Consider the following 25418-nt stretch of genomic DNA (forward strand, 5'->3'; position numbering starts at 1 on the left):
CACATCTACGTCAACAGAGGTCATTGTGCCCCTATACTGTTCTCTTATCAGACCCATAATCTAGTACAATGCCTCATTTGGGATGTACCTTACCTGACACCTGCAGCAGTTAGAAAGACCTCAAAGGTACCTCACCAAGAGGATAAAGGGTCTTAAATATATGTCATATGCTGCCTGGATGTAGACACCCCAGCTGAATGCAGTCACATACTGCCTACACAGAGGCATTGTATGTCTGTTGTACAAGGCCATGTCCAACACAGGAGTAATGGACATGCTCCACCCCAGAAAACTCAAAGCCATCGGAGCTGTGAGAGTGAGAGATGTCAACCTCAACACATAATGAAATAGGATGTGCTGGAGGGACAGATACATAACCCAAAGGCTCCCCATACCCTGGAACAGAATCCCATTCCATGTTAGGCAGAGCCCCTCACTGACACTCTTCAACAGGAATCTTGCCAAGTGGGTGGATGATTGTAGAGTTACACTGGGGGTCTTCACTGTGTCACGTCCAGACAGAGGCACAGCAAAGCAAATCATAAATGGCCATAATATTCACATAGCAAGGGGTGGCGAAAGCCAAGCACACTCTGGCTAGTCTTACAAATGCCCTAGGGTGGATAGCCTAGTATGAACCTATGAAGATACAAATTGTACAGGACATTAAGGATAATCCCAAGGCTTCCACAACTGATGGTAGGAACTGTGTTGGGAATTCACAGATATGCTCTGAATCACACAAATATTACAAACAACATACCAAACACACACACATATTGCCAACATACATCCTGACAGGTGCAGTGCAAACCCCCCCCCCCCCCAGAATGCAAAATATCTATCCCAGCAGACTGCTGGCCCCCTGACATTGCAGATGTTGAGGTAACAGCCAGCATCTACAAAGCAAAACACATAGCAGCAATGGTATGAGATGGTGTCCTGGGCTGAGTCCAACATGGACTCCAAGAAGAATGGAATGCCAAATCACACTACTGCTCAATGTCAGCCTTACCACAGGATATGTACCCAAAGAGCAGTGTACAACAACAGTGGTCCTTCTCAACAAAGGTGTTGCCTGAATGGATACTGAAAACTACCACCCCAGAATCCTGAGAAGCTCAGTCTGCACAGCTATGGAAAGGATCAGCATGTACTGCAGACATAAAGATATTGGGGACCTACTGACACCGGACCCTACCCAGTGTGGCTTTCTTAAGTGCAGATCCTGCCCCTAAACATGTTTGACTCATTTGAAACAGTCATTGATGAGGGCAATGTGGTCCACACAGCGTAGCTGGACCTTGCAAAGGCTTCTATACAATACCCTACATGTTCATTATAGATATGCTCACCAGCTTAAATATAAACCCCTATGTCAGTAGAGGGGTTGCAAACCAGACCAAGGACAGAACTGACATGGTCAGACATGCTGCAGCCATGTCAGACTACAAACCAGATAGAACTGGCATCCCACAAGGCTTGGTCCTGGGACCTCCCTCGTTTGGTATATATGTCCCATAGGTACAGGCCAACATGGAAGGACTGTGTCTGAACATGTTTTCAGAGGACTACAAACTGCCCACCATATCTGACCCTCCAGCTGACACAAGCATCCCACAAAAGGGCCACATAGAAACAGACAACTGGTGCCATAGCCATGTCAGCAAGCTAATTGCAGAAAAGTGTATAGTCAACCCCGTGGATATACAGTAAGTGCCCACCAATTACCACATAGGTGTTAACCCATTACGTACTTAACATGTAATGAGAGACCTGGGGACACAAGGTGATAGATATCCTGCATTGGACAAACACGTGGCTGTAGTGTTTACAGAAACATACCATATACCCACCTAATCATGAAGGTTGTCAGATCTAGATAAGGGGAGGTCATTGTGGCTCTGCAGTCATCCTTCATCAGCGTTACAATTGACTACAATAGCCCCTGTGGGATGTACCTCAGCAGACACCTCCATCAACTGTAAAGTCCCCAACATTACCTCAACAAGAGTATCAAAGAGCTTGCACAGATGCCATGTGTTGCCTGATTAAACAAACTGCAGCTACACACACTGCCATACTGCCCACCCAGAGGCAAGCTGTGCCTGATGTATAAAGCCATGTCCAAGCTGGAATCAATAAACATGCTGCACCTTGTACAATCTGAATGGCAGTGAGCTATGCACATGACAGACCTGAACCCCAGCACTGACATACATAGGACAAGCTGTACTGCATGATCCATAACACAGAAGCCACCCCCACTCATGTGTAAACTCCCAGTACAGGCTATCCATAGAGTCACCCATCGATCCTCCTCAAGAGGAATCTTGATGAGTGGATGGGAGATGGTAGGTTTACCCTGGGTATCACTGTTATGTCACAGGTAGACCGAGGCACAGTATACTAACCATGACATATGTCATGGCAAACTCCACTTACAATGTGTGTCGAAGGACAAACACACTCTCCGACTAGCATTAGAAATGGCCTAGGGCACATCGCTAGTGTTTGCAAATGTACACCTATGTTGTGGAATACACTACCAATGTTGGATGAGCCTGGTTTAAGTAGTTCATATCTGAACATAATGCAACATGGTCAGATGTGCACAACTGGCCCCTAACCAGGCTGTTGTGCTCACTAAGGAAATGTAAAGCAGTGATAGGACTAAAGCCCAGGATACTGTCCACCACAGTCTAAGTACTGAACCAGTACACTATACGGTACTACAGTGTTAGGTCAGTATGAAAGGATGTTGACAACTGTATGCAAAGTATCCCATGTAAACCCTGCAGGCACAGTATCTGCCGCTCATGCAGGATGCTATTCTTAGGCTCCATGAATGGCCCAGTGTGTTCACGTGCTTGTATTGCTGTCAGTGTAGGTCTACATCAGACTGGTATTGTAGTCACTGTAGTATTTCATGCCACCTGACAGGTTATGCCAGTACTGGGTTCAGAGTGCTTAGTCCCCAGTTTGGCTATGTGGTTCCATCTCATACATGTGTTGTACGTCCATGTGTAGGGGAGAGGGTTGACTGTGTACATGTGGCAGCTGTGACATTGCCACATGACCCACATATTCCACAACTGTACCATAGAGGTGACTGACAACTGACCTTTGCACATGCTACCATAGTATTGTGATTGCCATGGTGATTAACAGCACATAGGGCCAATGGGGAACAAGGTACATAGGTTCATAGGTTCATACTAGGCTATCTGCCCTAGGGCATTTATGAACCTAGCCAGAATGTGTTTGGCTGTCGCCATCCACTGTAAATATATCTTGCCATGCCCTTTTCTGAGGTTAGTATACTGTGCCTCTGTCTAACAGTGACACAGAAGTGATACCCGGGGTACACCTACAATGTCCCATCCACTCATCAAGCTTCCTCTTGAAGAGAGTCAATGAGGGACTCTGCCTAACCTGGACTGGGATTTTATTCCAGAGTGAAGTGAGCCTCTGGGTTATGAATCTGTCCCTTCAGCATGTCCTATTTATTTCAGTGCTGAGGTTCAAGTCTCTCAAGCTTGTAGCCTGATGGGATTTGGATATTCTCAGGTAAAGCATGCCCATTATGTCCGGGTTTGACATGCCTTTATACATCAGGCACAGATCGCCTCTGAACAGGCGGTATGCCACTGAGTAGAGCTGGGGTTTCTTTAACCGGTCAGCATATGGCATCTGTTTGAGCCCTTTGATCCTCTTGGTGAGGTACTTTTGGGGTCTTTCCAGTTGCTGCAGGTGTCTGGTAAGGTACATCCCAACAGGGGGATTGTACTCAATTATGGGCCTGATGAGGGATGAGTAAAGAGGCACAATGTCCTCCCCTGATCTAGATGTGAATCCCTTCATGATGGGGTGGGCTATATAAAATGTCTTTCTAACCACTTTGGCCATGTGGTTGTCAAATGAGAGATTGCTATCAACTTGGGTCCCCAGGTCCCTAATTACTTCTTCTGTACTTAATGGATTACCACCTATGTGGTAATTTGTGGGCACTTTGTTTTTGCCAAAGGGGATGACTATACACTTTCTTGCATTCAACTTGAGGCCATGGCTCTAGCACAAGTTGTCTGTTTCTATGAGGCCCTTTTGGAGGATGCTTGTGTCGGCTGGAGAGTTGATTATGGTGGCCAGCTTGCAGTCATCTGCATATTTCGTCAGCCACAGTCCTTCCGTGTTGGCCTGTACCTCCGATAAATATATACCAAACAAGAGAGGTCCCAGGACTGAGCCTTGTGGGACACCACTTGTAACTGGTTTGGAGTCTGGCATGGCTCCAGCAATTCTAACCATGTGGGTTCTGTCCTTGAGCCAGTGTGCAATCCATCTAGTGACATAGGGGCTTATATTTAAGCTGGTGAGCTTCTCTAGAATGCCAGAGTGGGGTATTGTATCGAAGGCTTTTGCGAGGTCCAGGTAGGCTGTGTGGACCACCTTCCCCTCGTCAATGGCCTTGGTGACTGTTTCAAAGAAATCAACCAGGTTTGAGAGGCAGGATCTGCCCTTAACAAAGCCAAACTGGGTATGATCCAGTGTCTGTAGGTCCCCAATATCTTTATTTATGAGGTCCATGATGATCCTTTCCATAGCTCTGCAGACCGAGCTAGTGTGGCTTATGGGGCAATAGTGTCCAGGATCCATTGAGGCACCACCTTTCTGTAGAGGGACCACTGTTGCTGTACGGCACTCCTTGGCCACATATCCTGTAGTAAGGCTGGGATTGAACAGTAGTTTTATGTTTGGTTGTAGCTCTTCTTGGAGTTCATGTAGGACAAAGCCCGGGACACTGTCTGGTCCCATTGATGCAGTGTGTATTGCTTTGGATTGCTCTTACCTGAGCATCTGAGATGTCAGGGGGGGGGGGCAGCACTCTGCTGGGATACATATTTGCCCTTTCAGTGTGGAGGGGGGGGGAGATGTTTGCGCTGAACCTGTCAGCTAGAATGTTGGCAATGTCTGTGGCTTTGGTGTTTCTATTGACATTTTGGACTACCTCTGAGCATATCTGGGTATTACCACCCAGGTTCCTAACATAACTGAAGAAAGCCTTGTGATTATCCTTAGTGTCCTGTGCAATTTCTCTCGAAGCTGGCCTTAGACAATCTTATGAGTGCCTGTAGTTATTTGCTAATACTGATCAGTGATGCCTTCCCTTTTTGGGATTTTGCTGTATCATTTAGTAGCTTCCTCCTTCTAATGTGTAGTTTGTTTATGGCTGGGGTCCACCAGACAGGACGTCTGCCTTTGGAGGATTGGGTCTTGGTTTTATTCAGGATCACATGACCCATGCATTCCTGAAGGTGTCCATACAATGCGTTTATAGAGGAATCTGTGGTCTGGTCTGTAGTTTCCACAGGCCCGGGGGCTTTGAAGGTTTCCACCTCAGTTTTGAGGAGTGTGAATTTGCTTTAGAGAAGTTGTTCACTGTGGTGTTCTGGGCAGGGGGTGGGGTCGGGATGTGAATATCCAGTGAGATTAGTTCATGGTCTGATCTTACCAGTGAGGGATACACTTCTGGTCTGGAGCATAGAGTCCCCATGTTGGTGATGATCAGGTCCAGTATGTTTCCCCTTCTTGTGGGAGTGGTAACAAGTTGTTCCATAGCATTTGAGCTCATATATTCTAGGAATCTTTGGCCTAGGGTGTTGGAGCTAGAGTCATGCTCCCAGTCTATGTTTGGGTAGTTGACGTCGCCCAATATAATGGTGTTTGGAGAGACCTTCATATTTCCATTGTTCTCAGGAAGGCCGAGTGCAGTTCTTGGGTTTGGGAGGGTGGTCTGTAGCAGGCTATAACCTGGAAGGCAGTTTCACCCATTGTTAGTTGCACATGGATAGTCTCTGATGCTTGGTGCTTTGCCACCAACCTGGAGGTGTGGGTATCTTTGATGAATATCAATACTCCCCCTCCATTTGTGGTTTGTTCCAAGTTCTGGGGCTGAAAAGCATGGTATGAAGTAAAACCTGGTAGTGCTGAGGTGCTCTCAGTAGCCCTGAACCAGGCATCTGTTACTGCATAGATATCAATGTTCTCCATGCTAAGGAGAGTTTCAGGTGCATGCATCTTGAGGTTTAGACTTCTGGCGTTGGGTAGCATTACTCTTACTTTCTTATCTCTTGTGATACCTATGAAGGTGGGTTTGTCATTTGAGCCTTGCCTAACATAGGCACTATGGGGGTAGCAAGAGCCTTTGCCAATATCCGAAAGCCCAGGGGTGACAGGTGCAAGCCGTCCCTAGCGAAGCAGGTGGTTCAACAGAAGATGAATATGTGAGGGTGTAGTGCCTGTGATTAGTTAGCAGTAGCATACATGACTGCTCACGTGGACAAATGCCAGGTAAGTCATATGCAATGTGTCACAGGCAACGTACATGTGAACAGGACAAACAGTGACATTCTGTCAAGTGAGACATGGACATACATATAGTAAGCTATGCAGATGTCACTAGGAGTCCACAGAAGCTCTGTAACTATGCATTGCAGGTGGGATCAGTATTCCAGGGTAATTGCAAGCAAACATGCATGCAAACAAAGCTACAGTAAGCAGGGCTGCATGTAGTCCAAGGGCTGCATGTAGTCCATTGTACAACAAACAAGCTGTACCACTTCCGGTAGATAACACTGCAAATATGCAGGCACTATGCACATGTACATGGAAATACACAGGTCAGATGGCTAGGGTCCAGTCTCAGCGCACATAAGTGTACAGACCATGTACTGTCAGGATGTACAATAACTGGATGGAAACCCATGTGCTCATACCTGCAGTAATACACATGTCAAATAACAGACACTGAGCCTTCACTCAGTGGTTCCATACTTAGTAGGATGTATGCTACCTGGCCTGCCACCACAGTATCCCTGACATGTATGGGGACTCTCCCTCCTGTGACAGTTAGTTTTGTGTGTTGGGGCTGTCTAGCATGGTATGAGATGTGAACTTGCAGTGCTAGGGTGTTCCTGTGTGTCCTGTACCAGTCGTGTAGTACTGCACACATATCAACATCCTCAAACATCCGCATTGCAGAGTCCAGTGTGGGCAACATGCCACTTGCAGTTTACATGTCCATCATTGCATATTAATACATTCATTACCTTATCCCCTGTGCTACCTATGTATGTAGCCTTCTGTTGACATCCTTACCACCAGTATGCCAACATGTGCAGATGATACACTATGGTACTTACCATGGGTGTAGACAACAGTACATGACAATCACACCCTTACTGCATCAGGCATGCTGTGATATACCCACAATTATTCCAGCACACAGTACTGTTAACAACATGATACTATTACTACACGTCTATGTAGTCACCCTGTGCATCAGCAACATGTTAACCTGTACCTGCACTGATGTTACAGATTGCAGGAGGTGGCACAGTTTCATCATATGCACAGGGTGTGAACTTGGTATGCCTGAGTCAGCCACCGATACCACTGATTGACATGTATGTGTGTTGGTGAGGGACAGCAGTACAAGGTGGGGCAATGTTGATGCAGTGTGTGCGTGTGTATGCGGTAGCCCTAGGTGTTGTCAATTCGCACGTGTGTATGGATGCACACAGTTTCACCTCATGGCTGCCATATACTGTGTTTGTGGACAGCCACAGACTGAACCTGCCAGGTCATACAGATCAGTGTCTCTGGCCACGGACACGGTACCTGTGCCTTGCAGGGGTGCTACAGACCGTATCCGGTACCAACCCAGACTGGGTACTGTCATCAGAAGCAGGTGTTCGTTGACTGAACACAGATCCCTGTCGGGTCTGGCCAGAGCCACGTGCACGTGGTCTCCTGGGGCGGTCTGATGACAGCACAGACCCAGCATTGCTGGGGCTGCTGCTGGCACTATGGGGGCGGCCGTGGCCCTGTTGTCATCCGCGACGACTGCCAGCTGCTGCTGTTGCTGGAATACGCCCACATCGACGCCTCAACCGTCCACCATCGCCCTGGCTCATGGACATGTAGTTGTGGAACCAGTCTAATATGTCCCCACAACGTCTGTCTATGACATCGGTGAAATTACGGATGGCAGCCGCAATGTCACGCATACTGTCAGTCATGGCTGTGCGACATGCTGTCAGCTCCCTCAGACCCTGTCTGGTGTACCGTTCCATACGTGACTGTGCCTGCATGACAGCCCGAAACATAGCTGAGGTTGTAAGACCTCTGTGGGCACGTCTGACAGGGACAGTACGCCCACGGATGCTCCCACGAGAACCCCTGGACATCTGCCTGTGTGGTACCATCTCAGGGCCATGCCCATGGCTGCTGTGTAGGGAGGCATGTGCCACAGATACCACATTACCCTGGTCAATGCCCACTGTATGCTGTCCATCACCTAGGGACATTGGTGACAAAGGGTGTATTGGCAGGATAACTGTGCGCATTGATGGGGTTGACAGCTGTGTACTGTCAATCGGCTGACCAATGATGGACCCTGGCATACCTTCCTGTGCCATTACACAGATGTCATCATTATCACTACCCATGGCACCTGATTCAGGTTCCCTGCTGCATGACACCAGAGCAGCACCAGAACCTGTGGGAGGGAAACAGGAAACACAGTTTACAATGTCTACACATTACCAGTGATGCACACATCCACACATGCACAGGTCCAGACATGCACTCATGCGCAGGTGCACACATGCACAGGTGCACACATGTGCATGTGCACACAGGTGCACACATGCACAGGTGCACACATGCACAGGTACACATGCACACAGTTGCACACAATTGTACACTATTCAGTATGCGTGATATCAACACACAGACACAGACACACCTGCATGCATACAAAGAGCACTACTAAGTGAGCCTAATATTACTATTACTATCAAGACTATTACAGGTATTGTTAATAGACACTCACCAGCATGGTTAGGCTGCATTGCTGTTACACCGGAGGGACCTGCAGAAGTGAGGAAACTAATGTCAGTGGGCACAACTGTGCCATTGTTACTGAGTATGATACAGGTCAGTAGTACAGCAGTCGCCTTTCACAAGTCAGCTGCTAATATTGAGGATATCACACTTGCACATTAAATACTATGATGACAGCTACAAACCAAGGACACACCTCACACATGCATTAGCTACCAGTGTACACAACAGTCAACTATACATATGGCATATTACCTGCACGCTCATAGTCTTGCTGCTGTGTGGCTCCAGCCTCCATCATAATGCATGTCTGCTGCTGTTGTTGTTGCTGGTGGACTGGAGCCACTACACTCATGAGTAGTCCCTCCAGTCTGGTGAGTGGGGGATGTGTAGCCACCCCACCACCTGTGGCAACCTGTTGCCTGTGGATATCCGATGCACGCTGACGGACATTTCTGATTAAATCACTGCAGTGATGTCGTACCTGCTCATATGTCCTATTATGCGTGTCTATGTCATTTACCCGACGGACCAAGTCTTGCCACAATGCAGCCTTCTCCTGCTGATTCTGGCTGGTGTGGGAAAAGAGTATTGCATAATCCCGCACCAGGCTCTGGTGTATCTCCTCATTCTCAGCTGCGGAGTAAGCGGGATTTCGCGGGTGAGCCATGTATCTGAAAAAGAAAATAACCTGATATCAGCAATATATGTCAGGAGAATTTGGCACACATACTACACATGCTACTCGACTGTTATGATACAACATATCTCACATATATAGCATCTGTCTGTCTATTGGTGGATGCACATGTAAATGGCCAGGTATTAGTGCTCAGCCAGCAACTGTGCAACAGTACCTGGCACACTCCATACGACATTCTACCAAACCCCAGCAGTCAGAACACTGATTCAGGTCCAGAGCACCTCCTCACTCTGGGGGTTTGTATCTAGGTACTGTATGGCCTACATCATCAACTACTGTGAGCTGACCACACACTAATTGCCCTAGATATACATATCCCACCTCCACCACCAGCACAAACGACTATAGTGAATAACATTGCAGATGCAAAATTTACACTTTGTAACAGTGACATGGTATCCTTTCAGCCCACTGGGCCAGTAGAAGACACAACCCACAATGCTGACCCCTACACAAATGCTTTCTACGGACATCTCCGAGAATGCATGGATCTTGCAATCCCATATATGACCAAGACACTCTCCACAAAGGGACAGCATCCTGTCTGGTGGACCCCAGCCATAGACAGATTGTATTACAAAAGATGGAAGCTACTGCAAGACAGAGCATAATTCCATAAAGGGAAGGCATGTCTGAGCAGCACTAGTAAGGATCTATTTTCCCTCATACAAACATCCACGGGCAACTTTGAGAGGGAAATCAAGAGGGACACTACAGATAACCAGAAGGCCTTCTTCAGTTATCTTAGCAATCTGGTCAGAATCCCTCCTCTATGCTCATAGTTAGTACACAACAACAAATATTTCACTGGAACCACAGATATTGACAACATTGTGGCAGACAGGTTCAGTGCAGGTGTCACCCCTCCCTCTCCCCCAAAATAAGACATAGTTATCCCCAGCTGACTGTAACCTCCCTGTCATCACAGATGTCCAGGTGAGAGCCGCCCTCAGGAAAGCAGAATACACAACATGACTGGGACCTGATGGTATCCCGGTTGCATGCTACATGAACTCTGACAGGAGCTAAACACACATATAGAAGTGCTATGTAACACTAGCCTGACTACAGGATATGTACCTGTACACTGGTGCACAGCAGCAGTGGTTCCACTCCACGAAGGAGGCACCTCAACATAGCAATACAATACAATACAACACAATACAATACATTACAATACAATACTATACAATATGCTATTGCCCCTGGGACTACAGCAGCATACTGTTCTGCTACCCTGACCATTGTGACACATGTGGTGTGATGGTACCTGCTGCTGTCACACAGTTACACAGGGTGACTCATATGGCATATTACCTATCTGACTAACATTCAGCAGGGGTATGTGTGACATGTACTCATGGGGAGTCTTGCTTCTTAACACTGTGTGGTTTATTGCAGGGTATGTCTTATCTGTGGGTAGGAACCTTTACCTCCACATGTGCTCTCTACTGCAGTGGCATGGACGACACACAGCAGTCATTTAGGTTGTGGATGGTGTGAGGTGTTACTATGGTTGTTGGACATCTGTCATGGGTGTGACTTATGTATGTAAATCCAGGAGTGGTAACCTCTATGTGGATAGTATGTGTGTACTCTGTGGTGTTGTCAGTCACTGTGTATTGGTAATGTGTTTGAGTGCATTGTCACAGTGTTATACATGTCACTGTGTCCTTCTCCATATCTGTAGCTGTCATGTGAGGTACATACCATGGCATCCATTATGTGTTGTGGAGGGGTACATTGACGCACATGTCCATAGCTGATACACCATGTCCGCTGACACATACATTGTGCAGGTATTCCAGGAATAGTGTGCCACTGTGAATATCATTGGGGGGACTATTGTACACATTTATGACCCTGTTCACCCCTGACACATGCAGTGGTGGGCAGTCAATCACATATCTGGTGGTTACTGGTGTAGGTGATTTGAAATGGGGTATGGTACTCCAGTTTTGACACTGGTGTTCACTCCATGAATTTGTCACCAGGCACCTGTTGCAATACATCTGTACACATGTGCCTCACTCAGAATATATATACATCTCTCTCTCTCTATATATATATATATATATATAGATATATGTATATATATATATATATATATCTGTATACATATACACATATATATATTGATGTACATATACTGCTATAGATATGGAGGGGGGGACACAGAGGGGGTGGGACAGGGGGTGTTGAGGTCGTCATATACAGTCATACCTGTAGATAGTCAGATCAGTCTGTCTATGTATATGTATCTACATATATCTATATCTGTATGTGTGTATTACATATATATGTTTGTACATATTCTATCTATCTACATCTGTCTATGTATTCCTACATCTCTCTCTATGTATGTATACATATATGCATATTATATATATATATATATATATATATATATATATATATATATATATATATATATACATACATATTTTGACATACATACTTATCCATATGATAGGCAGGTATAGCAACATGTTTGTCTGCCATACTGTATACACACACTAACATACTGCTAAACATACATAACTGTGAAACCTACTTTGTACATTGCACTACAACCTACATTGATATGTGCACATAGATGCTCTCACATACAAATGTATGTACAGCCTTCACTGATAGTTGCTGTATGTCCCCTGCCCTTTGCACATCTTCATATACATATGGATACAGACCAATGACACATATGGAGGGTTCAAAGTATGTAGACCTTTATAGTATTACTTTACATTACCTGTGTTTGTTACAGCTGCTTGTGTTGCTGTCTGGTTTTGTGTCCTGCTGCTCCACTTGCCAGTTGTCAGCTTTCAGGTGGCTGTTGCTGAACAGTTTTGTTTGTGTCTGTTTAATTTCATTTTTCTCTGTCTCTCTCTCTCTCTGCCTCTCACTTCCTCCTCTAGGGTGCAATGAAAGTATTGCATGTGTGGACTATGAGTACAGCATACTTTTGTAGGTATCTGCATATGTTCATGTGATGGCCTCTGCACCAATTGTTAGCCAGCATTTGCTAATTGCATGCAGCCAGTTGTGTACTGATTGCAGTTCTCACTGTGATTTCAGAACAGTGCTATAAAAAGGTATGTGAGATAGGCGTAGCCCTTTCAGATTTTAAGGGCAGGGACCATGCTGGTATGCTGTGGACAATGTTCTGTGAGTGTAAAGGTTGGTATCTCTCTCATATTTCCAGCTGTGTTGTAGATTAACATTCCTCCATTCATTTCTCCAGTTTCCTGTACTAACTGTGTATGTACACTGCCACCTATGACTACTACTACAGTTAATGTGTGTGTGTGTGCTTCCCTTGCACTTTTGCTTGTACTTTGTTGCTATGGCTTCAATATTTGCCCTTTACAGTCACTACTTGTATGCCTGCTAGGTGTCCTGACTGTAGTGTGCTGCTGTGGCTTTCCTATTTTCTATGTACATTCACACCTTGGAATGCTTGCTATATCTGCTAGGGTGTTACAGCATGCAGTGTGGTCTGGCCATGGTGTGGGCCTTGACATCTATTAGGGTATTTGAGTATGCTACTGAGCAGGCCCCAAAGACTCTCAGGTGCATCTGTTATCTACCTCATGGAATGGTACATATCAGTGGGGTACACACATTAAATTGTCTGGTATGCTGCAGTTGTGACTGTGGGATAGCATGAGCATATGTATTACTACACTTTTTCTGCCATGCAAGTGGTGCATACTTTCAGGACTCCATAGTTACCATTGCATGCGTTGTAACACCTTTCTGCCTACTGTTTGTACATTTCACATGGAGTCTGTGGGGCATCCCTGTAACTCATTCACTGTTGCTATGTCTAGGCTCTTAACTATTCAAATATGGTGGTGTCACACCTCTCATGTGTACAAATATTTGCAGGTTGTCCACATTTCCGCCTCATATTTTGGTCAATATCTCATGCACAGCTTTTTCTGGCAAATCACTCTGGGCTCAAGTCAGAATATAGTGACAAACATTCAAGTTTCAGACTTCATACCCTTCCAAACATCCCACAAAATGCAGAACCTGTTACTCTCTGAACTGTCTGAGTTTGTTGTAACATTATTTGTAATGTGTCCCTGGTTTTGGCCCTTTGCTCCACATATTTTATTACTTGGTCCGGATGTGTTCCTGTAAGAGGTTGTGGGGTATGGGCAGTGTTTATCCTGCTGTGAGTATGTGTGTGGCTTGCAAGGTGCTACAGTGACATTGTTACTTACTAGCTACCAACTAGCATGGCTGTTTCTGTTCACACACTACTATTATGGAAATCCACTAGTTTTGACAGTAATTCTAAATGACATGCTTTGTGTACTACACATCCTATATTCCCTTTACATTCATTCCTACTATTACATGATATATTTATTTTAGCACAATGTTCTTGTATAACAGTCATGGCTTAGTGGTAAATCATGCAGACAACTGTTTCCAAGGTCCTGGGTTCGGGACTGCCAGTGGGATTTTATTTTGCTTCTGAACTGACTACAGGACCTGTCAAATCAAAGAGACTAAGGCACTTTTAAGCAGTTGTAACCGGGTTAGCGCTGGTTTGCGCAGAGCTCACGCATGCACACTGGCGTTTAGCTCCGCGCACACACACGCACACCTGCTTACAACTGCTTAAACGTGCTTACTCTTGCGCACACCCGCGATATTTTCTTTGAAAGAAATGAAAATGGGGAGACAGGAAAGTGGTGAAAAAGGGGTCACAAAGGGGGTAAGACAGTAGGGAAACAAGCTTGGGTTTTGCAGGAGGGATGTAGGTAAGGCCCATAGCTGCCCATTTCTTCATCAGCAACAGCTGTGCATATGTTTGTAATTTGGTGTGACATTTGATACCTTCCACCCCTGAGAGAGATGTAAGGACAACAATAATACTTGTTGTACAGCCAATTGTAATTGATAGTTTCCATGTCCGGAAGACATATGTGCGGAATGGGCAGCTATGTATGGGGCGTAATTTTTTTTGTGGGTACAGAGTGCCTTTTTTTTTTTTCAGGTGAGAGTTGTATGTCAGGTGAAGGAAGTCGGTATAGCTGGGGAGGTAGGTTGGGTAGGTCAACAGACAAGACAAACAAGACGCATACAGGGGCAGTGTATGACACGTGTGGGGGGGTTACACAATTGACGGGGACGGAGGTTTGGATATCCAGAGCCCATGAGCCCACAGATGGCAACAGTGGAACTGATATCCCCACCCATGGGCAGTTGCCACTGTTCCTTCACTGCCCAGGATGGGGCTGTGCTGGGGGCTGTGTAAGCCGGGCAACAGGCATGCCCGTAAGTTGTGCCACCTGTACCTCAAGCTGGCATAGGGGCTCAAGAACAGAGTCCCGGATCTCCCTACGCACCACAGTCCGGACGCTACGGAGGGTGAGTGGTGGTTCTCCTCCGGCCATGCTTGCAGAGGGGGGACGGGCCCCATCCCCTAAGCGCTTCCACCCACAGGTGGCACAGGGCCATCGGTGGAGGGTCCAGACTGGGCACTAGTGCCAGGTGCACTCGCCAGCTGAGGTGGGAGAGGTGGGTCCGCTGGAACCCGCCTTCCCTGTCGTTCTATGTTTTGCATTATGTCATGACAGTTTGGGTTAGTAACATACAATACCATTCGCAATTAGTTGTAACAGCATGCATTACTATTCCCATTAACCAAACACCCAGATATTCACACCATTGAACAGCGAGCATAACACATGCATAATTTGAACAGCAATACACAGTCCAACAACATGCAGGGTTGATTGATGGCAACAGGCCATCAGGTTTGGATGTATGAATAGGGAAGATGCATCAACGGACATGCAACTATTTATGACCCATCAGGACAAATGTCCAGGGGTGTTAATTGTGATTGCACATACCAATTTCACGTGGAATGGATTATATGTGGTTATAGGGTGGGGTGAAGAAAATATTATTAACACCTTCAAATACCAATACATATGCTGTACATTTCTAATAGCTACAGATATATACACACTACTGTTCTAACTACAGTTTCCTATATGATAACTACTTCACTTTGGTGATAGGACTGTTACTGCTACATCAATATACATTTTATTGTTATTCATACACGTTCATATCTGGCTTTGTTCAGCTACATCATCCTGCTACATTTGCTTTATATAGCTATAGACAACTGTGGATGTTTGATATTTCAGACAATCATACTATCTGCATATTGCAGACTGAAAGCAACATATCCAGATTTTGGGATACACATTCCAGCTGCAGCAACACTTTGGACACATTTCGCAGTTTGTTTCTACTTGTCACATTCATTTCATTCTGTACTGACTGCAGTATACTTTATTCAGGGGTTATTACTACTTTATTGGTGGATTCATAACTCTTTCTCACACCCTCTCACTTGTTTTCATTTTACTATTCAGTATGGTACTTACTTCTAGGCTTTATTGACATGTTTTACCTGTAGTTATTACAATCCTTTCCAGCAGTCTCACTTCTGTCATGTTTCAGTATTTCAACAGGGATATATTTCACACATGTGATTTGCTCATCTTCTACAGCTGTACTTTTCAGCCTGCTGCAGGTTATGCACTATTATATTACAGGTGGGGCATCTTTATTTCAGACTTTATTTGAGACATTTTCATTTTTCTGTTTGGATTACAGACTGCAACACACTTTTGTAATCAAGCAATACTTGCAAACACTTTTACACTGTTACTTGCACATTTTATTACTTAGTGACTACACTGCACTCTTTTGCTAACTGTCATACTTTGATATTTCTTTACAGTTACTGGGGGTGGATTACTGACCTGCCTGGTGGTGCAGCTGCACCAGCCTATCACCATAGGCTCTGCGGTTCGCAGAACGGACACCTGCAGCTGTAATATAAATGAAGTAATATTGGAATACACATCCATAATATCAGCTAATTTAATTTCTTACATACATAATTAAATGTAACTTACTCAGTAGTGGGGCGTTGGGCATTTGCCGGGCCTCCTGTATCCAAAGGTTCAATTGGTCCTGCTTGCGTCTCTTCAGGTCCGCATGGTGGTGACGGACCTGCTCACCAGTCCTTGGAATCCCTGTGGCACTGTTGAGATCATGAGCCAACCGGTCCCACGCCTCAGCCCTATATGCTCCCCACAGGACCTGGCCCTGCATGAGTTGGGCCTCATGATTGTGGACTAGGAGCCAGACCATGTATCTGGACTCCTCAACACCCCACCTCTGTGCTCGAAAGCAACTACCCTCACCTACACCTGACATTCTGGCTGCAAGTCAGTTCTACAATCGTTTATGCTGTGTATTCCCACCTATGGGGCTTATATATGCCGTTTTTCCCGCACTTATCTGTGATTGGCCATTTTGGAATTGTATCCACTTCACAAAACCTGCTTTGTCATGCTCCACTTTCTATTCATTCCTATATATTTGCTATTAGTCATTGGTGACTCCATAGTCAGACACACTGACGTCCCGCTCACCAGACTGAGTAAGGAGAGAGTTACAGTAAGCTGCCTGTCGGGCGCTAGAATCCACCACATAACGCAAGCACTCAGGTCTCTCAACAGCAGGTACAAATACGACTCAGTCATTGTCCACGCTGGTGTAAACGACCTGAGACGTACCTCCTTGGACTACATGAAAAGAGACATTGAGGAGCTCTCTGATTATGTAGCCCAGGCAGGTATGACCCTGACCTTGAGCAGTATCCTACCTTCACCAAGAATGATGCCACAATACAGAGATAAGATGATTAGCTTTAACAATTGGCTTAAACTCTGGTGTCATTCAAAGGATCCAATGTCTGTCTGCCTGGGATGACATGCTGGACAAGCCACGCTGCTTCAAGGGACGGCTTGCACCTGTCACCCTGGGATTCGGATATTGGCAAAGGCTCTTGCCACCCCATAGTGCCTTTTTAGGCAAGGCTCAAATTCTAAACCTACCACCCTAGAACACAAAAAGGAAAAACTAAGGGTAATGCTGCTCAATGCCAGAAGTCTAAATCTCAAAATGCACGCACTCGAGGCCCTTCTCAGTATGGAGAACATCGATGTCTGTGCTGTGACAGAAACCTGGTTCAAGGCTCCTGAGAGCACCCCAGCACTATCAGGTTTTACCTCATAGCATGCGTTCCGGCCCCAAAATCCGAACAATACCAAGAAAGGAGGGGGGTATCCATATTCATCAAGGACACCCACACCTCAAGACTGGTGGCAACGCATGATGCATCGGAGACCATCCAGGTGCAATTAACCATAGGCAAGACTGCTCTGCAAATTGTAGCATGTTACAGGCCACCCTCACAAACTCAGGAACCTCACATGGCTTTCCTGAAAACACTGGAGGGGTTAAATGTATCTCCAAACACCATCATACTAGGTGACTTCAATTACCCTAATATAGACTGGGAACACTACTCAAGCCCAAACACTCTAGCCCAAAAGTTCCCGGAATTCATAAACTCAAATGCCATGGAACAACTAGTCACCATCCCCACAAGAGGAGAAAACATACTTGATCTCATCATCACGAACACGGGAGCACAATGTTCAACACCAGAAGTATACCCCTCACTGGTGAGATCAGATCACAAACTAATCTCGCTGGAGGTCCTCATCCCACCCCCACCTGAAATAAAAAAGACCACAGTAAAGAACTTCTCAAAAGCCGACTTCACACTTCGAAAGACTAGTGTGGTCTCCTTTAAGGCCCCTGAGCCGGCGGAGAACAGTACTCAAGCCGCTGAATCACTTACAAATGCCTTCTACCAGCACCTGCAGGACTGCATGGATAAGGCAATCCCAAGCAAAACAAAGACTCTTTGTACCAAAGGCAAGCGTCTAGTCTGGTGGGCCCCAGCCATAAACAAACTCTACAACAAAAGGAGGAAGCTACTACAAGATAGAGCAAAATCCCTAAAAGGTAAGACACCTTTGATCACTATAAGTAAAAAACTAAGAGCTCTCATAAAATCATCCAAAGCAAATTTTGAGAGAAAAATAGCTAAAGACTCAAAAGACAATCATAAGGCCTTCTTTAGCTATGTTAGAAACCTGGGAGGAAACTCCCAGATATGCTCAGAACTAGTTCAAAATGATGTGAAGATTACTGATCCTACAGACATTGCCAACATACTGGCTGACAGGTTCAGTGCAAACTTCTCCCCCCCCCAAAAGGAGAGATATCTATACCAAACGATTGCAGCCCCCCAAACATCTGTAACGCCCAAGTGAGAACTGCTCTCTCCAAAGCAAAAAACACAGCATCCATGGGACCTGATGGTGTCCCCGGCTGTGTGCTCCATGAACTCGACGAGGAATTAAACCCACAGCTAGGACAGCTGTTTAATCATAGTCTCATCTCTGGATACGTACCCAGGGAGTGGCGCACTGCGACTGTGGTCCCACTTCACAAAGGCGGTGCCTCCACCGACCCTGGAAATTACCGGCCCATTAGCTTAACAAGCCTTATCTGCAAAGCCATGGAGAGGATCATAATGGACCTCATAAATAATAGATTCATCACCCAAAGACTCCCTATGCTGTGGAACAAAATCCCGGTACATGTGAGGCAGAGCACCTCGCTGGCCTTGTTCAAGAGAAATCTTGACCAATGGATGGGAGATCGCAGATATACCCCAGGGATTACCTCAGTGTCACTGCTCGACAGAGGCACAGCAAAATAATGGGTATAGTTCCCCATACTAAAGGGGTGGTGTAAGCCACAAAACGATGGGCTAGGCTTGTAAATGCCCTCGGGCAGATAGCCTAGTATGAACCTATGAACCTATGAAATAAAGACATAGGGAATTTGCAGACTTTGGATCCAACCCAGTTTGGCTTTGTCAAAGGCAGATCATGCCTTTTAAACTTGGTTGACTTTTTCGAAACAGTCACCAAAGCCATTGATGAGGGAAAGGCAGTCCATACAGCCTACCTCGATCTGGCGAAGGCCTTCGATACAATACCCCACTCGGGTATCATTGAAAAACTCATCAGCTTAAATGTTAACCCATACATCACAAGATGGGTTGCAAACTGGCTGAGTGACAGAACCCACAGGGTCAGAGTTGCTGGCCATGTCAGACTCAAAGCCTGTCACAAGTGGTGTCCCACAGGGCTCAGTCCTGGGCCCACTCTTGTTTGGCATCTACTTTTCAAGTACAAGCAAACACAGGAGGGTTATGGCTGACAAAGTTTGCAGATGACTGCAAACTGAGCGCCGTAGTCGAAACACATCTGACACAGATATCCTTCAGAAGGGTCTCACAGAAACGGATAACTGGTGCCAGAGCCATGGCCTAAAGTTAAATGCCAAAAATGCATAGTCATACCCTTCGAAAAACAAGGTTACCCCTAGCTACTATATAGGTGGCAATCCACTGAGCACAGAAGAAGTTATCAGGGACCTGGGGACCCAGGTTGACAGTAGCCTGTCATTTGACACCCATGTAGCTAAAGTAGTTAGGAAAACCTTCTACATTGCCCACCTTATCATGAAGGGATTCACATCTAGATCAAGGGAGGTCATAGTCTCCCTATACTCATCACTCATCAGACCAATGATTGAGTACAATGCCCCATTCGGAATGTATCTGACCCGACACTTGCAGCAGCTGGAGAGGCCACAAAAGTTCCTCACCAAAAGGATAAAGGGTCTCAAAAATCTGTCCTATGCTGCCCGACTGAAAGAACTCCAGCTCTATTCAGTCGCTTACCGCTTGCTCAGAGGTGACCTTTGCCTGACATACAAGGCCATGTCAAACCCAGATTTGATGAATATGCTTCACCTCAAAAAATCTAGATCCGTCAGAGCCACAAGGGCGGGAGACTTAAACCTCGATACGGCTATTAATAGGACGTGCTGGAGGGATAGATTCATCACCCAAAGACTCCCTATGCTGTGGAACAAAATCCCGGTATATGTGAGGCAGAGCACCTCGCTGGCCTTGTTCAAGAGAAATCTTGACCAATGGATGGGAGATCGCAGATATACCCCAGGGATTACCTCAGTGTCACTGCTCGACAGAGGCACAGCAAAATAATGGGTATAGTTCCCCATACTAAAGGGGTGGCGTAAGCCACAAAACTATGGGCTAGGCTTGTAAATGCCCTCGGGCAGATAGCCTAGTATGAACCTATGAACCTATTACTGCATTTCTGAGTACAGCTGTCGTGGCTTAGTGGTTCAGTACCTTGACTATGGTGCATGGTATCCTGGGTTTGAACCTGCCCACTGTTTTTTATATTTTATGACTGTCCAGACAGGCTACGGGGTGTGTCTGTGTAAAGGCAGTTTTGTTACGGCTTGCTCAACATTGCCCGTCAGTTAGCTTGTTAGCACGGTGCGCAGCTCCGCGCAAATGGGGTGCGCTGACTTACGTCTCATTTGGCTGTCAGCACGCATATCACACTCAGCTCAGCTAGGGGCACACAGTTTCAGCGTGTTAAACCACTGCTCAACTACGGGCACTCAATATGCACCTGTTAAACCACTGCTCAGCTACGGGCACTCATTTTGCACCAGTTAAACCACTGCTCACCTACGGGCAGATGCACTCACCCTGTTAAACTGTAGCTCAGCTATAGGCACATCTGGCATTTTTTATTGTTTTGTTACCTCACATTTCTTCAAAATAAATGGACTATTTCATTACATTTTACATAAAATGTGATTTTATATGTGTACATGTTTGTCAGGGACTTGTTTTGTGCTTATTTTGCTAAAAATAAAAATTGGTGTTGTGGGGGCTCGAACCATGAATGCCTGCTCTACAGCTGACATCTCTACCGCTACTCTATTGCTTCTTGGCTTACTTTGCATATTTAGTTCTTATATGCTTTCCCACTGACTGCTAACTGTAGCTGCGCTTCGGGCACGCCCGAGCAAACGAGCGCACTCACGGGCAAACATCTTTACGATTTAAAAAAAATTATAACATGTTCATTTATATATTTTCTGCTCATAGTCTGTGGGGGCATGTGTTGTGTTGTGTTTATTCACATTTCCATGGACTCTGTCGTGGGTGTTTACTTTGGGGGCGTGTCCGCTTACAGGGCTTGGCCTACGGATACGCCCCCTACTGTCTTACACGGACCGTGTTAGCCTTAGGTGTGATTCAGCATGCTCTCATGAATATGCAGAGCATGCTGACATCACTCAGTTTAACTGCAGCCTCCGTGTAAGAGTTATAACTCTTACACGGATATATATCACTACAATTGATGTATATTTCTTAGTTTTTTTAGTTTTATTATGTATTATTACATATGTTTAGAATATAATAATATGTTTTAATTGAGTAATATTGTATGTTTTTTTTAAAAAAATGTAAGTTTCTTTTAAATGCATAAATTAAATGATAGGTCATTTTTAAAGTTAATTGTTAGTATAAGATGTTAGGCTGGCTGTAGCATGTGATTTTGAATGACTCCCTATTTAAATAATGTAAGAATACACTTGTCTTTATGTACTGATGAAGGGTGGTTAACCCGAAAGCCTTGCATTAAATTTTGGCGTGAGTTATCGTGTAAGTAATAAAAGATGCTCAGCCAGTGAAAAAACAAAAGGGAACTCCGCACAGTCCTCTAGGAAGGGGGAAGGACGGAGGGATGCAAGAAGGAAGGCGAGATGAAGACAACCAACATGGAACGTTATGGTAGGTACATAACTTCTTTATGTTAAGTTGTCTATTTTGCCTTCATTCTTGCTGTTTGGGACAGCATCCCTAGCACCTAAAATCCCAGGTGGCTCATTGGAACAAACTCTTCAGAATAGTAGAACCAAAGGAAGCTCTGCTCCGGGAGACCATATCTACCTTGTAAAGAGAGATAAAAGTGTGGGGGTGTTGCCTAAGTGGCAGCTGCACAGATTGAGTCTATGGGCAACCTAGACTGAAATGCTACAGAGGTGGCTAATGCTCTAGTGGAATGACCTTTTGGTTTAGCTGATATCTCTTTATTTCGTAACTGATAAATAAAGGCAATAGTATCAGATAACCATCTGGATAAGGTCACTTTAGAAACTGGAAGGCCTTGTTTGTTGAAAACATAAGAAAGAAATAACTGGTCTGACTTTCTTAGTTCCTTAGTTCTATGGAGGTAAAAACGCAATTGTCTGTGTACAGCCAATTGATGGAACTTGTATACTGCCTTGTTGCTGTGATTAGGAAAGAAAACTGGGAGATCTATGGATTGATTTAAACTGTTCTCTGAGCAGACTTTAGGAATAAAGGATGGACTGGTCCTCAGATAAACTCTGTCCTTGTGAAACACCAGGTAAGGAGGACGAACACATAGTGCTTGAAGTTCTGAGACATGTCTAGCTGAAGTGATAACAACCAGAAAAAGGATCTTCCAAGAAAGAAATTTTAAAGAGCATGATGCTGCTGGTTCAAAGGGAGGCAAAATTAAGGAGGCTAAAACTAAACTGAGATCCCAAGGAGGGGGAGGATTTCTAACTGGGGGTCTAAGAAGAGATGTTCCTTTTATAAAGGCTTTGCAGAGCTTATGAGACATTATGCTAGAATTAACCATACCGATATGAAAATTAGAAATGGCAGCTAGTTGTACTCTAATGGTAGCAGAAGCCGTACCAGACTGAAAAAAGCTATGTTAGAAATTCAAGAATTTCATGGATTGGGGCTTAGAAAGGATCCAAATTTCTAGATTCTGTCCAGTAAGAAAACTGTTTCCATTTACTAGCATACATTTTCCTTGTAGTACACTTATATGAGGAAACAATAATATCACGGACTGCTGGGGAGATCCTGGAAAGCCTGGCTAAGGTTAGAAGTGGAACAACCAAGCTGTGAGCTGGAGAGTTTGAAGGGATTGGTGCAACCCACCTGATTGGTGAATCAGAAGATCTGGAACCGGGTCCAGAATCCACAGTTGATCCAGAACGTGGAGGTGTAGGAATGGGAACCATATTTGTCAAGGCCAGTATTGGGGCAATGAGGATCATTTTGCAACCCAACGATTTTGCTGTCTGTATGAGTCTTGGAATTAGGGGAAAAGCGTAAAGGAGTCCCTGAGGTCAATTGTGGACTAGAGCATCTCTGGGTATATGACCTGGAAGAGGAAGAAGGGAGAAGTAGCTGCTGAATTTGTTGTTGAGAGGAGTGGCAAACCGGTCGCAGCAAGGCTTTCCCCATTTGCGGAAGATAAGATCCGCAACTTCCTGATTCAGAGACCACTTGTGAGGTATGAGGATAGCTCTGCTGAGCCTGTCCGCTAAAATGTTGGATTTCCCAGGGATGTGTATTGCTATCAGAAAACGTTGGGAGGAAATCGCCCATTGCCACAGTCTGAGTGCTTCTCGACACAAGGGGTAAGACCTGGTCCCGCCCTGTTTGTTGATGTACCACACCACTGACATGTTGTCCATTTGGATTGCAATGGTCCCGGAAGGAAGACAGTCTTGAAGGGCTTGCAATGCTAGGAGAACCACTCTCATTTCTAGGACACTGATATGCAGATGGTACTCGTGAGGTTGCCAAGTGCCTTGGACTGTCCTGCCTAGATATTGCCCCCCCACCCTATCAGGGAGGAGTCCGTGGTCACTGTGGCTACCGGAGGGGGTTGTATGAAAGGTCTGCCCTGAATTACTAGGGGGGGAGACCACCCACCAAGAAAGGTGCCTTTTGCATATTTCTGTGATCAGGATCATGTGAGACATGGGTAGTTCCTGGAAAGACCACTGCGTGAAAAGAAGCCACTGAAGGATTCTCATGTGGAAACGTGCTAATGGGACAAGAAGAATTTCAGCTGCCATGGAGCATAGAGCTTGGAGGACATGTCTGACTTGAACCCTTTTGCTCTGCATTAGAATTAACACTTGTTGACGAATAGTGGAAACTCTTTCCTGTGGTAATCTTGCAAACATTTCTTTTGTGTTTAATTCTGCTCCTATGTATGTAATAGACTGACAGGGCAACAAGGCAGATTTTTCAAAATTTACTGTAATGCCTAGTTGAGTGCATGATATGATTGTATAATCCTGTGCCTCTAAGAGTTGATGCCTGGTGGTAGCAGACAGGAGACAGTCGTCTAGATAGGGAAACACCTGGAATCCTTGATACCTCAGGTGAGCCGTGACTACTGCCATACACTTGGTGAACACCCTGGGTGCTGAGGTGAGACCAAAGGGCAGAGCTCTGAACTGGTAATGACTGGTCCCTATCCGGAAGGGAAGAAATCTCCTGGAGAATCTGTCCATCTTGATATGGTAGTATGAGTCCTGAAGATCTATGGAGCACATCCAATTCCAGAAAAGGGAAAATGGAATGCAGTGTCACCATCCGGAACTTTTCTTTTTGTACAGATTTGTTCAGTCTGCTGAGATCCAGTATTGGTCTCCAGTCCCCTGTCTTTTTTGGTACTAAAAAGAATCTTGAGTGAGTTCCGGATCCTAGTTGGTCTGTGGGGACTTCTTGAATGGCTCTTTTTTCTAGCAGTCTTGAAACGTCTGTGACTGCTTGATCCTTTAGATTGGGTGGGACATCTGGGATGGGCTTTTTCGATTCTATGGGGGATTGATGGAAGGGAATTTTGTAACCTCCGAATATGATGGATAGTACCCATCTGTCTCTTGTTATATTTTGCCAGACTTTTGGGTACAGCGAAAGTCTTCCCCCGACTGCCTCTAGAGGTGAGCAGTCGAGCAACCCTTTAGGGATGCTGGAAGGGTTTGGCAGAGAAAGTTTCTCTGTCACCCTGGTTTTGCGGTCCCCCTCTGCCATGAGGTTGACGTCTGTTGTTGTTGTTTCCCCCTCTTTCCCTGGGGGAAAAATCACCACGTGTGTCAG

Source organism: Protopterus annectens, chromosome 16.part0 (assembly GCF_019279795.1).
Source record: "Protopterus annectens isolate FY-2018-M chromosome 16.part0, PAN1.0, whole genome shotgun sequence".
In the NCBI taxonomy this organism is placed as follows: domain Eukaryota; kingdom Metazoa; phylum Chordata; order Ceratodontiformes; family Protopteridae; genus Protopterus; species Protopterus annectens.